The sequence below is a fragment of the Bos taurus genome, chromosome 5, assembly GCF_002263795.3.
Source record: "Bos taurus isolate L1 Dominette 01449 registration number 42190680 breed Hereford chromosome 5, ARS-UCD2.0, whole genome shotgun sequence".
Lineage (NCBI taxonomy): Eukaryota > Metazoa > Chordata > Mammalia > Artiodactyla > Bovidae > Bos > Bos taurus.
The window spans coordinates 38,629,322-38,643,877 of NC_037332.1; the positions used below are offsets into that span (position 1 = coordinate 38,629,322).

Consider the following 14,556-nt stretch of genomic DNA (forward strand, 5'->3'; position numbering starts at 1 on the left):
TGTCCAAGCCCACCCTACAGAGGTGTCTGGTGAGGAACCCACTGTTAAATTGCACTCTAAGCTGCAGTTTGGACTGCTATTTCTGGAATTTAGTGCTTTGAAACCATAGCTTCCACCCCATTTTTGGGGAAGTGGGTAAACTGTGTTTATTTCCTTCTATTTGTGTGCATGTGTTTAAGGAAAAGGAGAAAACCCCTCCTCCCTTCCAGCACAAAGTGTCCACTAGGCTTAGAGGTGAGTGCATACATGCGTGCTAAGTCACTTCATTCGTGTTTGACTCTTTGCCACCCTATGGACTGTAGCCCGCCAGGCTCCTCTGTCCATGGGATTCTCCAGGCAAGAATACTGGAGTGGCTTGCCATCCTCCAGGGGATTTTCCCGACCCAGGGATCGAACCTGTGTCTCTTACGTCTCCTGCATTGGCAGGTGTGTTCTTTACCAGGAGGTGAGTGCAGTCAGGGCCAAGTGCCCCACTAGAAGATGTAGAAGCAGAAGGCAATGGCATTGACTCTGTAGTCCATGAGGAGGAAGGTGCTGTACGTGGCTGACCCCTAGGCTGCCCTGCACAGTAGGAAGTGCCACAACTTCATCAGGGTGAAGGTAGAGAAGCAGTTCTGAGTCAGGAGCTGTCTGCCTTGGGTCAGCACCAAAAAGGAACCTTCCTTCAGCTACTCCCAGTTCCTCCACATGGAGCCCACACACAGGATGGGATGGCCAGTCTCCCACTGGAACACGACCTGGTCAATCCCAGGCAATGTTGCCATGATGCATCTGTCCAGCATCCTCCTGGTTTTCCTGAAGGTGTAATGAGAAAGGGGAACTGCCTGCTGAGCACCTCCTTCAATTTTACAGCAAAACCTGGTAAACCTGTGTTTATCAAACGGTGGTGGATGAAGACTCCTAGCGGATCTGGCACCTGAAAATAGTTGAACCTGGTGGGCAGTGTCATGAGGAGCTAGGCTATTCATGGCCAGACAGAAACACCCCACTATGTCCCGCAGCAACAAACATCAAGACTGGCTGGCCTCACAAATGTGGACCCATAGCAACCATCATCTGCACCTTGTTGACACTGCAAATAGAACCCACTCCTGGGCTTGCAAGTTGAGCAGCTGCACAGGGCACCATGTTCTGAAGGGCTCACATTTGGTTTAAGGCTCTGTTGTTACCATCTTGGATTGCTTAATCATTTTTGAACACCAGGCTTCACATTTGAATTTTGCATTAAGCCCTGCGAATTATGTAACTGGCCCTGACTACCCATATGGTCCTGTAGCAACCACCACCAACTCTGCGTGGACACCGTGAACATAGACCTAGATAAACCATCACTGCCATTGCGCTGCCACTACAAACATGTTCTGCTGCAGCTGGGATTGCCAACATGCCAATACCATAGGTACAACCCACTCCTACCCTGAGAGGGTAAAATCCATGAGATACAAATTTTGTATGAATTTTATAAGGTTCTTGGATTTCTAAAGCCCTCTTTGTGGTTCTAGGTTAAGACGCTAAGTTTCTAAAGCCCATTTCACACATGATACTGCCTCCTGGACTAGAAGAAGAACGCTTTTCTCTTCTAGTTTTATTGAGATATAATTGACATAGATCACTGTATAAGTTTAAGAGGTACAGCATAATGATTTGATTTAATACATCATGAAATAATTACCACAACAGGTCTGGTTAACATCCATGATCTCATATAGATACATTATTAAAGAAATAGAAAAATATATATACTTTTTTCTTGTGATGAGAACTCTTTGGATTTACTCTCAACAATTTTCATTATAGTATATAATGGGTTAATTATACCTATTATGTTGTACATTACATCCCTAGTACTTACCTTACAACTGGAAGGTGCCTTTTGACTACCTTCATGTAATTTCCCCTCATATGGTAGTTCTAGTTTTAATTTTTTGAGTAATCTCTATACTGTTTTCTATACAACTGTACCAATTTACATTTCCACCAACAGTGCACAAGCTTGCTCTTTCTCCACATCCTTACCAACACTTGTTGTCTTTGATAATAGCTATCTGTAGGTGTGAGATCTTTCCATGTGTTTGTGATTCATCTCTATGTCTCCCTTGGAAAAATGTCTATTCAGGTCCTCTGCCCAGTTTCAGTTGAGTTGCTTGCTATTAATATTTTGATGTTGAGGAATATGATTTCTTTGTATAGTTTGGATATTAACCTCTTGTTGCAAATATCATTTGCAAATATCTTCTTTTTCAGTATGTAGTTTTTTGGTTTTCTTTTCTTTCTTTTCTTTTTTAAAAATAATTTCCTTGTCTGTGTTTGCTTATTAATTTGATGGAGTTCCATTTATTTTTGCTTTTGTTTCCCTTGCCTGAGGAGCGAACCAAAAAATTCTGCTAAGACATCAAAGAGTATATTGCCTAGAAGAGGATACTCTTCTAGGAGATTTATGGTTTCATTACATGTAAGTCTTTAATCCATCTTGAGTTTATTTTTGTATGTAGTGTGAGAAAGGGATCCAGTTAGATCCTTTTGAATGTAGTTTCCAGTTTTAGCAATACTATTTACTGAAAAGAGTATCTTTTCTTCATTGGAAAAGTTCCTGGTGCTGGGAAAGATTGAGGGCAGAAGGAGAAGAGGGAGTTAGAGGATGAGATGGCTGGATGGCATCACCAATGCAATGGATATGAACTTGGGCAAACTCCTGGAGATGGTGAGGGATAGAGAGGCCTGACGTGCTGCAGTCCATGGGATTGCAAAAAGTCGGACATGATTGGGCGACTAAACAACAACAAGACTGCATATATATAGGTCTTATTTTTTATCCATTCAGCTGTTCTATGTCTTTTGTTGGAATCTACAATCAGGTTTATATGTAGTAATCTATAGGTTTATATGGACTTCCCTGGTGGCTCAGATGGTAAAGAATCTGTCTGCCATGTGGGACACCCAGATTTAATCCCTGAATTGGGAAGATCTGCTGGAGAAGAGAATGGCTACCCTTTCCAGTAAACTTGTCTGGAGAATCCCATGGACAGAGGATCCTGGTGGGCTACAGTCCATGATTATTTGAAGTTGCTGATCTATTAAGTTCAAATGCATTTTAAAATTCTGCAGTGTTACTCCTCCTCTCCATGTTTATTGTTTGTGACATCATATTTTAACATCCTTTTTTTTTGTGTGCATAGCTTTCCTTATTATTCTATACCAACTGAGCCACAGTAAAGGACAGAAATGCTATGGATGTAACAGAAGCAGAAGATATCAAGAAGAGGTGGCAAGAATACACAGAATAACCTATACAAAAAAGATCTTCATGACCCAGATAATCATGATGGTGTGATCACTCACCTAGAGTCAGACATCCTGGAATTCGAAGTCAATTGGCTGTAGGAAGCATCACTACGAACAAGGCTAGTGGAGGTGGTGGAATTCCAGTTGACCTATTTCAAATCCTAAAAGATGATGCTGTGAAAGTGCTGCACTCAATATACCAGCAAATCTGGAAAATTCAGCAGTGGCCACAGGACTGGAAAAGATCAGTTTTCATTCTAATCCCAAAGAAAGGCAATGCCAAAGAATGCTCAAACTACCACACAATTGCATTAATCTCACATGTTAGCAAAGTAATGCATAAAATTCTCCAAGCCAGGCTTCAACAATATGTGAACTGTGAACTTCCAGATGTTCAGGCTGGGTTTAGAAAAGGCAGAGGAACCAGAGATCAAATTGCCAACATCTGTTGGATCATTGAAAAAGCAAGAAAGTTCCAGAAAAAAACCTATTTTCGCTTTATTGGCTAAGCCAAAGACTTTGACTGTGTGGATCACAACAAACTGTGGAAAATTCTTCAAGAGATGGGAATACCAGACCACCTTACCTGCCTCCTAAGAAATCTGCATGCAGGTCAAGAAGCAACAGTTAGAACTGGACATGGAACAACAGACTGGTTCCAAATAGGAAAAGGAGTACGTCAAGGCTGTATACTGTCATCCTGCTTATTTAACTGCTATGCAGAGTACATCATGAGAAATGCTGGACTGGATGAAGCACGATCTGGAATCAAGATTGCTGGGAGAAATATCAATAACCTCAGATATGCAGATGACACCGCCCTTACGGCAGAAAGTGAAAAAGAACTAAAGAGCCTCTTGATGAAAGTGAAAGAGGAGAGTGAAAAAGTTGGCTTAAAGCTCAACATTCAGAAAACTAAGATCATGGCATCTGATCCCATCACTTCATGGCAAATAGATGGGGAAACAATGGAAATAGTGAGAGATTTTATTGTTTTGGGCTCCAAAATCACTGCAGATGGTGATTGCAGCCATAAAATTAAAATATGCTTGTTTCTTGAAAGAAAATCTATGACCAACCTAGACAGCCTATTAAAAAGTAGAGACATTACTTTTCCAACAAAGGTCGGTCTATTCAAAGCTATGGTTTTCCTAGTAGTCATGTCTGGATGTGAGACTTGGACTATAAAGAAAGCTGAGCACTGAAGAATTGATGTTTTTGAACTGGTGTTGGATAAGACTCTTGAGAGTCCCTTGTACTGCAAGGAGATCCAAGCAGTCTATCCTAAAGGAAATCAGTCCTGAATATTCATTGGAAGGACTGATGTTGAGGCTGAAACTCCAATACTCTGGCCACCTGATGTGAATAACTGACTCACTGGAAAAGACCCTGATGCTGGGAAAGATTGAAGGTGGCAGGAGAAGGGGATGACAGAGGATGAGTTGGCTCGATGGCATCACTGACTCAATGGTCATGAGTTTGAGTAAGCTTCGGGAGTTGGTGGTGGACAGGGAAACCTGGCATACTGCAGTGATGGGGTCATAAAGAGTTGGACATGACTGAGTGACTGAACTGACTGAATTCCTCATTACGGATGTAAATGATTTCATTACTTTTTTGTTTTAACCTTCCTATTAGCTTTATAAATTGTTGATTTGCTGCCTTTACTGTGTATTTGCCTTTACCAATGAAATATTTTCTTCTGTGCTTTTCATATTTCTAGTTTTGACCTTTTTTTTTTTCCCACTTAGAGAAGTATCTTTACCTCATTTCTTGTTTAGCTGGTTTAGTGATGCTAAACTCTTTCTAACTTTTGCTTGTCTAAAAAAACTTGATCTCCCTATCAAATCTGAATGAAAGCCTTGCTGGGTAGAGTATTCTTGGTTGCCATTTTTTTCCTTTTATCACTTTATAAAAGTGCTAACACTTTAAAAAAGTGGAGTATCTTGCCATTCCCTCTGGCCTGCAGAGTTTCTGTTGATAAGTCTGCATATAGCCTCATGGAAGTTCCCTTGCACATAACTTGTTGCTTTGCCCTTGCAGCTTTTAATATTCTCTCTTTATTTTTAACTTCTGCCATTTTAATTACAGTGTGTCTTGATTTGGTCCTTTTTAGGTTGATTCTGTTTGGCACTCTCTGTACTTCCTGGAACTGGATGTCCATTTCCTCTCCCAGGCCAGGGAAGTTATCCACTATTATGTCTTCAAATATGTCTTGGCCCCTTTCTCTCTCCTTCTCCTGGGATCGTTATAATGTGAATGTTTTGATGCTGTCCCGGAGGTCTCTTAAACTGTCCTCATTTTTTAAAATCACTGTCCAGTTTCAGTGATTTCCACTAGTGTCTTTCAATTTGCTAATTCATTTCTCTGAATCATCTAATGTACTGTTGATTCCTTCCAGTGTATTTTTTAGTTTCAGTTGTTGTATTCTTCATCCAGGTCTGGTTGTCCTTTATATTTTTTTAACTCTTTGTTAAAACTTCCTAACTACTCCCTTTGCTTATCCATTTTCCCCTCTGAGTTCTGTGAGCATCTTTATCAGATTGGTTGCTTATCTCTACTTCATTTAATTCTTCTAGGGTTTTATCTTCATATTTCTCTGTTGCCTCATCTTGCCCAATGTGATATTTTTATTTCTACGTATTTGGTAGGTTGCTTTATGTTTCTTGATCTTGGAAAATAGGCCTTGTGTAGGAAACATCTTATGGATCCCAGCAAGGTACTCTCCTCTGGTCACCAGAGCTATATGCTTTAGGAGCGCCCTCTTTGTGGGCTGCGTGGGTTTTTATGTTGTGGTGGGGCTGACTAGTGTGGAAATACTTGGAGATGTGACTGGCCCTTGGTCTGGTTGGTTGCCAGGCTCTTCCTTGTGTGGAGTCTACTGATAGGTGAGACTGGGTCCTGGTGTAGCAGACTGCATGTCCATAGAAGTCCTTGTGTTGGTATTGGCTATCAGGTGAGTGGTACCAGGACATAAAGTGCCTGGCTATGAAACTCTGGGGATCCTCAGGCTCATGTTGGCCTACTGTTGGGCAGAGCTGGGTCCCCAGGTATCTGGCTGCTGGGCTTGGGGTCCTAGCACTAGTATCAGTCTGCTGGTAGATGAGGTCAACTGTTGACATGGCTGGCTACGGAATCTGGGGTGAGCCAGAGCTGATCGCAGCATGCTGGTACATGGCACCAGATTCTGCTATGCTGCCTGAGGGGGCAAAATTGTTCTGAGCTTGTGTTTGCCTACTGTTGGGTGTGGCCAGGGTCCAGCATGCTGGTGGGTAATGGGTCTTGACTTGGCTGTCTATGAGGTGTGGTTTTCTGGGGCCTGGTGTCAGCCTGCTGGTGGAGGGGCCAATCCGACAGCTAGCCATGGTGGCCCCTGGGTCCTGGGGCTAGTAGACTCATTGGTGGATGGGGGTAGGTCCTGGGCTCTCTGGTGGATGGGGCTGAGTCCCAGGTTGGCTAGGTGCTCAGGGAATCCTATAGCAGTTGGCCTGCTGGTGGGTGGGGACCTGGCCTAGGGCATCTTAGCCCTGGGCCAGGTCCTAACACTAATAAGCTAGAAGGAGGATTTCAAAATGGTGCTTAACAGCATCAGTGTCTTCATGGTGAAATGAGCTTCCAAAAAGTGTCGCTGCCAGAGTCTGTGGCCCCAGGGTGAGTTTCAATTGACTTTTGCCTCTCTAGGAGGCTCTCCAATATTTAACAAGTGGGTCTGACACAGGGCCTTTTCAACTTACTGCTTTTGCCCTGGGTCTCAGGGTGTGTGAGATTTTGTGTACATCCTTTAAGAGTGGAGTCTTTATTTCCCACACTCCTCTGGCTCTCCTAAAAGTAAGCCTGACTGGTTTTCAAAGGCAAATGTTCTGGGGGCCTGTTTTTCTGGTGCACGACTCCTGGTCTTGGGAGCTCAGTGTGGGGCTCAGACCTCGTGCTCCTTGGGGGGAGTTTTTGTAATTATAATTATCGTCTCATCTGTGAGTTGCCTAACTGGACTGTGGACCTTGACTGTACTGTATCTATGCCTCTGTATCTATGCCTCTCCTACCTGTCTTTTTTTTAGCTGGTTCTGGTTCTTAGCTGGTTCAGAAGATGTTTTCTGCTAGTCTTCAGGTGACTTTCATGGAAAATCGCTCTGTAAATAGCTGTAGCTTTGGCGTGCCTTTGGAAGGAGGTGAGCTCAGGGTTTTCCTACTCTACCATCTTGGCCACTTCTCTCTCTAGCAGAAGAAAGATGGACCAGGGATACTGTGAACTCTTGATCTTGATCTGAATGACTGTAAACTTAAAAAATAATTACAACTGTATCACAGTACAGCATATATTGTCTGTAGAATGGTGACATACTGAAAGATATCTTTTAAGTGAACAGAAGCCGGGAGCTTAGAGAGTGGTTAGAAGTGGAAATTTGAGAGTCATCAACAGAGATGCAGAAGATGAATTAATTTAACCAATATACATTGAGCACTTACATATGCTGGGTAATCTCTTTAGGCATATGCATAAAATTTTGAGCATTAGCACATGTTACTACCTTTAGAGTTTATATCTAGGCACTAGAGCTTTAGGGACAACAGGGAGACTGATTAGAAGGAATATTCTGATACTAATAATTAAAAGGATATGCTTATTCATGTAAATACAACTTTTAAGTTTCCTAGGCATTGAATTGTAATTTTGTCATTGAACTGAAATCTGTAACAGCCGTTCAAAAATATCAATGTCATATCTAAACGTTTTGTGGGACCTTAAAAAATATGGCATTTAAATTTAAACATGAACTAAAAAATTAAGCAAGTCCTGTCATAATTTGACAGGCATAATCACTTATCCTTTAAGGCAAACAGTAACCTAATAGTAAGATGCTAATAGCATCTTGGTGCAGGTGTTGCTAATTAGCTATTGGATTAAGCTGAATCGTATTCTCTTCTTTTACCTGTGCTTAATGTTTGTGCAGAATGCAAATATGAGCTGAAAGCTGAAGTGTTTTAAGTGCCAGCTTTGGCTCATGGATTGACCTTGAAGCAATAAGAATTTTGAATTGGGCAATAATCATGGCTTAATTGTAGCTCAGAGCTTAGTCAGACTCCTGGTTCTCCTCCTGATGGTCAAGGGTTGCTCTCAGGAAGTTTAGTTAATTTGGGCTCTGGTCAAGTGGCTAGGTGAGAAGACAGAGTCATTTCTTATTCTTTTCATATTCATTTCTAGCAGTTGGACTGCTCTGAGAGAAATGGTAGGCAGCAATTACTAGTATAATTAGGGATCATACATTTGTTTATTCAGCAAATATTTATTGAGTGCCTACCATGTTCCTGCACTCAGCATATGGTTCAGTTCAGTTCAGTTGCTCAGTCATGTCTGACTCTTTGTGACCCCATGAATTGCAGCATGCCAGGCCTCCCTGTCCACCACCAACTCCCGGAGTTCACTCAAACTCATGTCCATCGAGTTGGCGATGCCATCCAGCCATCTCATCCTCTGTTGTCCCCTTCTCCTCCTGCCCTCAATCCCTCCCAGCATCAGGGTCTTTTCCAATGAGTCAACTCTTCGCATGAGGTGGCCAAAGTATTGGAGTTTCAGCTTTAGCATCAGTCCTTCCAATGAACACCCAGGACTGATCTCCTTTAGAATGGACTGGTTGGATCTCCTTGCAGTCCAAGGGACTCTCAAGAGTCTTCTCCAAAACCACAGTTCAAAAGCATCAATTCTTCAGCGCTCAGCTTTCTTCACAGTCCAACTCTCACATCCATACATGACCACTGGAAAAACCATAGCCTTGACTAGATGGACCTTTGTTGGCAAAGTAATGTCTCTGCTTTACAAAATGCTATCTAGGTTGGTCATAACTTTCCTTCCAAGGAGTAAGCGTCTTTTAGTTTTATGGCTGCAATCACCATCTGCAGTGATTTTGGAGCCTCCCAAAATAAAGTCTGACACTGTTTCCACTGTTTCCCCATCTATTTGCCATGAAGTGATGGGACCAGATGCCATAATCTTCATTTTCTGAATGTTGAGCTTTAAGCCAAGTTTTACACTCTCCCCTTTTACTTTCATCAAGAGTGATATAAATGTTTGTTGAATGAAATATAATCACTTGAGAGTTAAATAAAACCTTCTTGAAATAATTTGTAAATTTTGGGCTTACCTTAATGAGGAAATTAATTCTATTTGTGCAATTGAAGTATGGAAGAGATGCTGAAATATTTTATTTTACTCTCCTACATTTTTTTCAGCCTCCTTTCAGTTGAGAGGGAGAAAATACTAGTCCTGGCTAATGTGATGTATCTCCTTCTGGGTTGAGACTGTGGGAATCCCAAGGAGGGAGGCTATGTCTTCTAGATGATGAAGAAGAAGATGGTGGAGCTATGTGGAAAGAAGCCGTTGCTGATTTCTGCTGGCCATGTCACCTGTGGAGGAAAGAAACTCTTGTATTAAGAGAAACTGGGAGGTCAGTAAAGGATTTGGGGTTTGTTTTTTTCAGTGTCATGAAGTCTATCCTGACCAATAAGAACTATTGTATACTTTGTTTTTTTTTTTTTTTTTAAAGGATTTTTATACTATATCAAAAAACCACAAAATAAAAAAGGGATCAGTTGATGAATATCTTAGAATTCTTTCCAGAATTTCTGCACCCTCAGCCATGAAGGTTGCCTATCACCTTGTTCTTCTCTGCTCAGTCTGCAGCTTGTTGAAGGATCATTGGAGATGACTCAAACTCTAGTTTTTAAGTCAAACTTGTTCTGCCAAATCCAAGACCCTGATTTATCCAAATTGTAGAAATATTCTTTGGCCACCCATCCACCAAAATACCTCCCCTTTGGATCAACAGCAGCTTTAATTGTTGATTCAGCCCTATCAAATTCTAAAACTATTCTTACTGCTTCATCATCAGGGGCACCAGGAATTTCAAACATTTTACAACTGTGCCATATTTTTCACACTCTTCCTTGGTTTCAGCTTCCAAATCTTCATCTACCTCTCCTGCACCAACCATGTTCCTTAGTGTTGTGCTGTGCTTAGTTGCTCGGTCGCCTCCAACTCTTTGTGATCCCATGAACCACATGCCTGGCTCCTCTGTTCATGGGGATTCTCCAGGCAAGAAAACTGGAGTGGGTTGCCATGCCTTCCTCCATGTTCCTTAGTAGGACCACTTTAGTAGGCACAAGTATTTCAGTTAATCTATTTGAATCTGACTTCCTGGCTTCATCTTTCTTAGTGGTGTCACCCATGATGATTTTGCCTTCCCGCTTTCTGGTCTTCTCCTCCTACAGCATTGTGCTTAGGCCCTGCTCAGTCTTCCCAAGAAGCCATACTTCTGCATGATTTTCTGTGTTAGAGTTTGTGCACCGCCCCCGCCTCCCCCTGCTTGCCCCCCTTCAACCCTCCCCATGTTGGCAAGGAAGGAATTGCTGGAGCCAGTCGGGGATCTGGGTCTGTCTTGTTGCTCATACACTGGGGGAGAGATAGCAGCTTTGGAAGACTGGGAGCCGAATCTTGAATCTTCTTCATAAGGAAAGCCTCGGGATAACTCTTTGTCTTTCTCTACAAGAGAAGTGGGTGGTGCAATGGCAGGTCCGCTCATACTTCTCTCTCACTCATAATATTCATGTTCATCAATCTGGATCTCCTAACCTGAAAAACCCACTAGCTTCGTGTCTGGCTTTATGCCTGTTTTCTCTCTCTTCTGTCTTTCCACCTCCCGCTGCCCCTATCGCTCCTCTCTTTGGCCCCTCACTACTTTCTCATAATCATTAGGAAACACTGAATCATATTCCTCAGCTGTAGGGATCAAAACTTCTCCTGCAGAAAATCCACTGGGAACAGGATCCTTGAGGCCCGTGGCTGTGTGTGGTGGGGTGTCCCGGATCTGCTGCTCATCTGAAGAGCCACCTCGCTTGAAGTCAATGGATGACTGGGGCAAGGACAGTCCTTTGTATTGTCCCCTGGCTCTTTGCCTGAGTGAGAGCTGCCTTCTTCATTTGGAGTTGAGGCTGCAGAAGTTTGAAGTTTGGTGACCAACCTTCTGTTTTTTGAGTCACTATTCTCCACTCCCAGGTCTTTGTATACGGACATCTTCTTAGTTTAATGCCCACCGGATGGGTGGACGCTCCTGGCTGCGGCAGGGCACCTAGGCCCAGGTGCCCTGGACCTGGCGGGCTGGGTGCTCAGAGTCAGCCAGTGTACCTTTTATTGTAGAGAATTTGTTGTTGTTGTTGCCACACTGTGTATTGTAACAAAAGACTGTAGATAATTAAATGACCATTGCCAACAGGTAGCTTAGATAAAGTTTAGTATCCTGTACCATAGAATATCAACCAGCCATTTAAAAGAATGTGCTGATATGGAATTCTCTCTCAGATATGTTGTTACCAGAATAAAAGAAGATTCAGAACAGTGTTCACAGTTTCAACTAGTATAAAAAAGAGACTCTATCATCTACTTACATTATCTGCATGCACAAATGAACACATGTGGTCTTTTTTTATTGTAGTAAAATATACTCGATGGACGTGAGTCTCAGTGAACTCCGGGAGTTGGTGATGGACAGGGAGGCCTGGCGTGCTGCGATTCATGGGGTTGCAAAGAGTCGGACACGACTGAGCGACTGATCTGAAAATATACTTAATATAAAATTTAACCATTTTAGCTGTACTGTTTGGTAGAATGAAATATAATCACACTTGTGCAACTGTCACCATCATACATCTCCTGAACATTTTTCATCTTCTCAGATGAAAGTTGTATACCTATCAAACACTAATTCTTCATTTCCCTCTTACCCCAGCATCTGGTAACCATCATGCCACTTCCATTGCTATGAGTTTGATTACTCTACGTATCTCATATATATGGAATTATGCAGTATTTGTTCTTTTGTGATTGGTATATTACTTAGCATAATATCTTCAAGGCTCATCCATGTTGAGCATGTGTCAGATTATCTTTCCTTTTTAAAGCTGAATAATATTCCCATCATATGTATGTATGACATTTTGTTTATCCAATCATCTCTTAGTCAATACTTAGATTGCTTCTACCATTTTGCCATTGTGAATAATGCTGCTTTGAACACAAGCCTACAAATGTCTGTTCAGACCCCTGTTTTCAGTTTGTTCAGGTGTATACCCAGAAGTGGAACTGCTAGATCATATGGTAATTCTATGTCTACTTTTTAAGGAACACTTTCTTGTTTTCCATAGCAGTTGCACTATTTATATCCTCACTAGCAAGCGTTCTGATTTTTCAGCATCCTCACCAGCACTTGTTATTTTCTGTTTTTCTCTTTTGATGATAGGCCTCCTAATGAGTATGAAGTGTATCTTGTGATTTTTATTTGCATTTCTCTAGATTATAAATCGAGACAATTTAAAAGTTATACATTATGATAAGACCCTGAGTATTTTATTAAGCTATGGAGTAATAAAATTTTTGTTATTCTCTAAATTATTTTTTTTTGAAGATAAAACTGAACTTGAAAAAGTTGCATTTCCTTTTTTTAAAAAAATCTTTTCAGCTTTACTGAGGCATAATTATAAGAAATTGTATATATTTAAGGTATTCAATATTGGTTCATATAAATATACATGGTGAAATGCTCACCACAATTAAGCTAATTAGTATTTATTATCTCATATAGTTACCTTTTTTTTTTAAATCCCTCCACCCTTCTTCTGTCTGGTAACCACTGGTTTGTTCTCTGTATCTATGATTCTGTTTCTATTTAGTTATGTTTGTTTATTTTTGTTTTTAGGATTCCACATATAAGTGAAATCATATGGTATTTTTTTTTCTGTCTGACTTATTTTACTTAGTATAATACATTCTAGGTCCATCCATGTTGTTGCAAATGGCAAGATTTCATTCTTTTCAGTGGCTAAATAATATTCCATCCTATATCTACATCAACCACATCTTCTTTACCCATTCATCTATCAATGGACACTGAGATTGCTCCCATATCATGGCTATTGTAAATAATGTAATGAACATGGGGTGCATGTATTTTTTTCAAATTAGCGTTTTCATTTTCCTTAAAAATATACTTAGAGATAGAATGGTTGGATCATGTGGTAGTTCTACTTTTCTGTTTTTGAGGAGCTTCTATACTGTTTTCCATAGTGGATATACCAATTTACATTCCCACCAAAAGGGCAGGAAGGTTCCCCTTTCCCAAGGCAATATACAGAGTCAGTGCAGTCCTTATCAAAATACCAATGGCATTTTCAAAGATTAGAACAAATACTTTAAAAATTTGTATGGAAACACAAAATACCCAGAATACTGTAATCAATCTTTAGAAAGAAGTATGAAATAGGAAGTATCGAACTCCCCGATTTCAAACTAAACTGCAAAGCTAGAGTAATCAAAATAGTCTAGTACTGGCGCAAATGCAGACACATAGATCAAAGGTACAGAAGAGAGCCCAGAAATAAACCCACGGTTATATGATCAATTAATCTATGACCAAGGAGCCAAGAATATACAGTGGAGAAAAGACAGCCTCTTCATAAATGGTATTGGGAAAACTGAACTGCATGCAAACAGATCAAATTGGCTACTTTCTTGTATCATGTACAAAAATAAACTCAAAATGGCTTAGAGACTTACATGTAAGACCTGAAGCCATAAAACTCCCAGAATAAAACACAGGCAATAAGGTCTTTAACATTGGTCTTAGCAATATTTTTTGGATATGTCTTCTCAAACAGAGGAAACAAAACCAAAAATAAACAGATGGGACTACATCAAATTAACAAGCTTTTGCACAGTGAAAGAAACCACCAACAAATGAAAACTTTAGATGAGAGAAAATATTTGCAAATAATATATTTGATAAGAGATCAACATCCAAAATGCACAAAGAACTCATATAACTCAGGATCAAAAGACCAAATAACCCAATTAAACAATGGTCAGAGGATGTGACTAAGACATTTTTCCAAAGAAGACATGCAGATGGCCAATAGGCACACACATAAAAAATGTTCACCATCACTAAATATCAGGGAAATGCAAATCAAAATCACAGAGATATCACCTCACGCCTGTCAGATTAGCTATCATCAGAAAGATAACAAATTACCTTTTCTTTTTCACCTTCTTCAGATGCAGAATAATGGCTGCTATTTAAATAATTTTTATTTGCAATTTTGACACATGAAGTTTCTCACATTTTCCTTAACATATGCTGCTGCTGCTGCAGCATCGCTTCAGTCATGTCCGACTCTGTGCGACCCCATAGATGGCAGCCTACCAGGCTCCCCCATCCCTGGGATTCTC

At 40.9% G+C, this 14,556-nt stretch overlaps 1 pseudogene; it reads right to left on the reverse strand.

Annotated features, from left to right (window-relative positions):
- Positions 1-10,005: 10,005 nt before the first annotated feature.
- On the reverse strand, positions 10,006-11,349 carry LOC785294 (splicing factor 45-like; annotated as a pseudogene).
- Between the last annotated feature and the right edge of the window lie 3,207 nt (positions 11,350-14,556).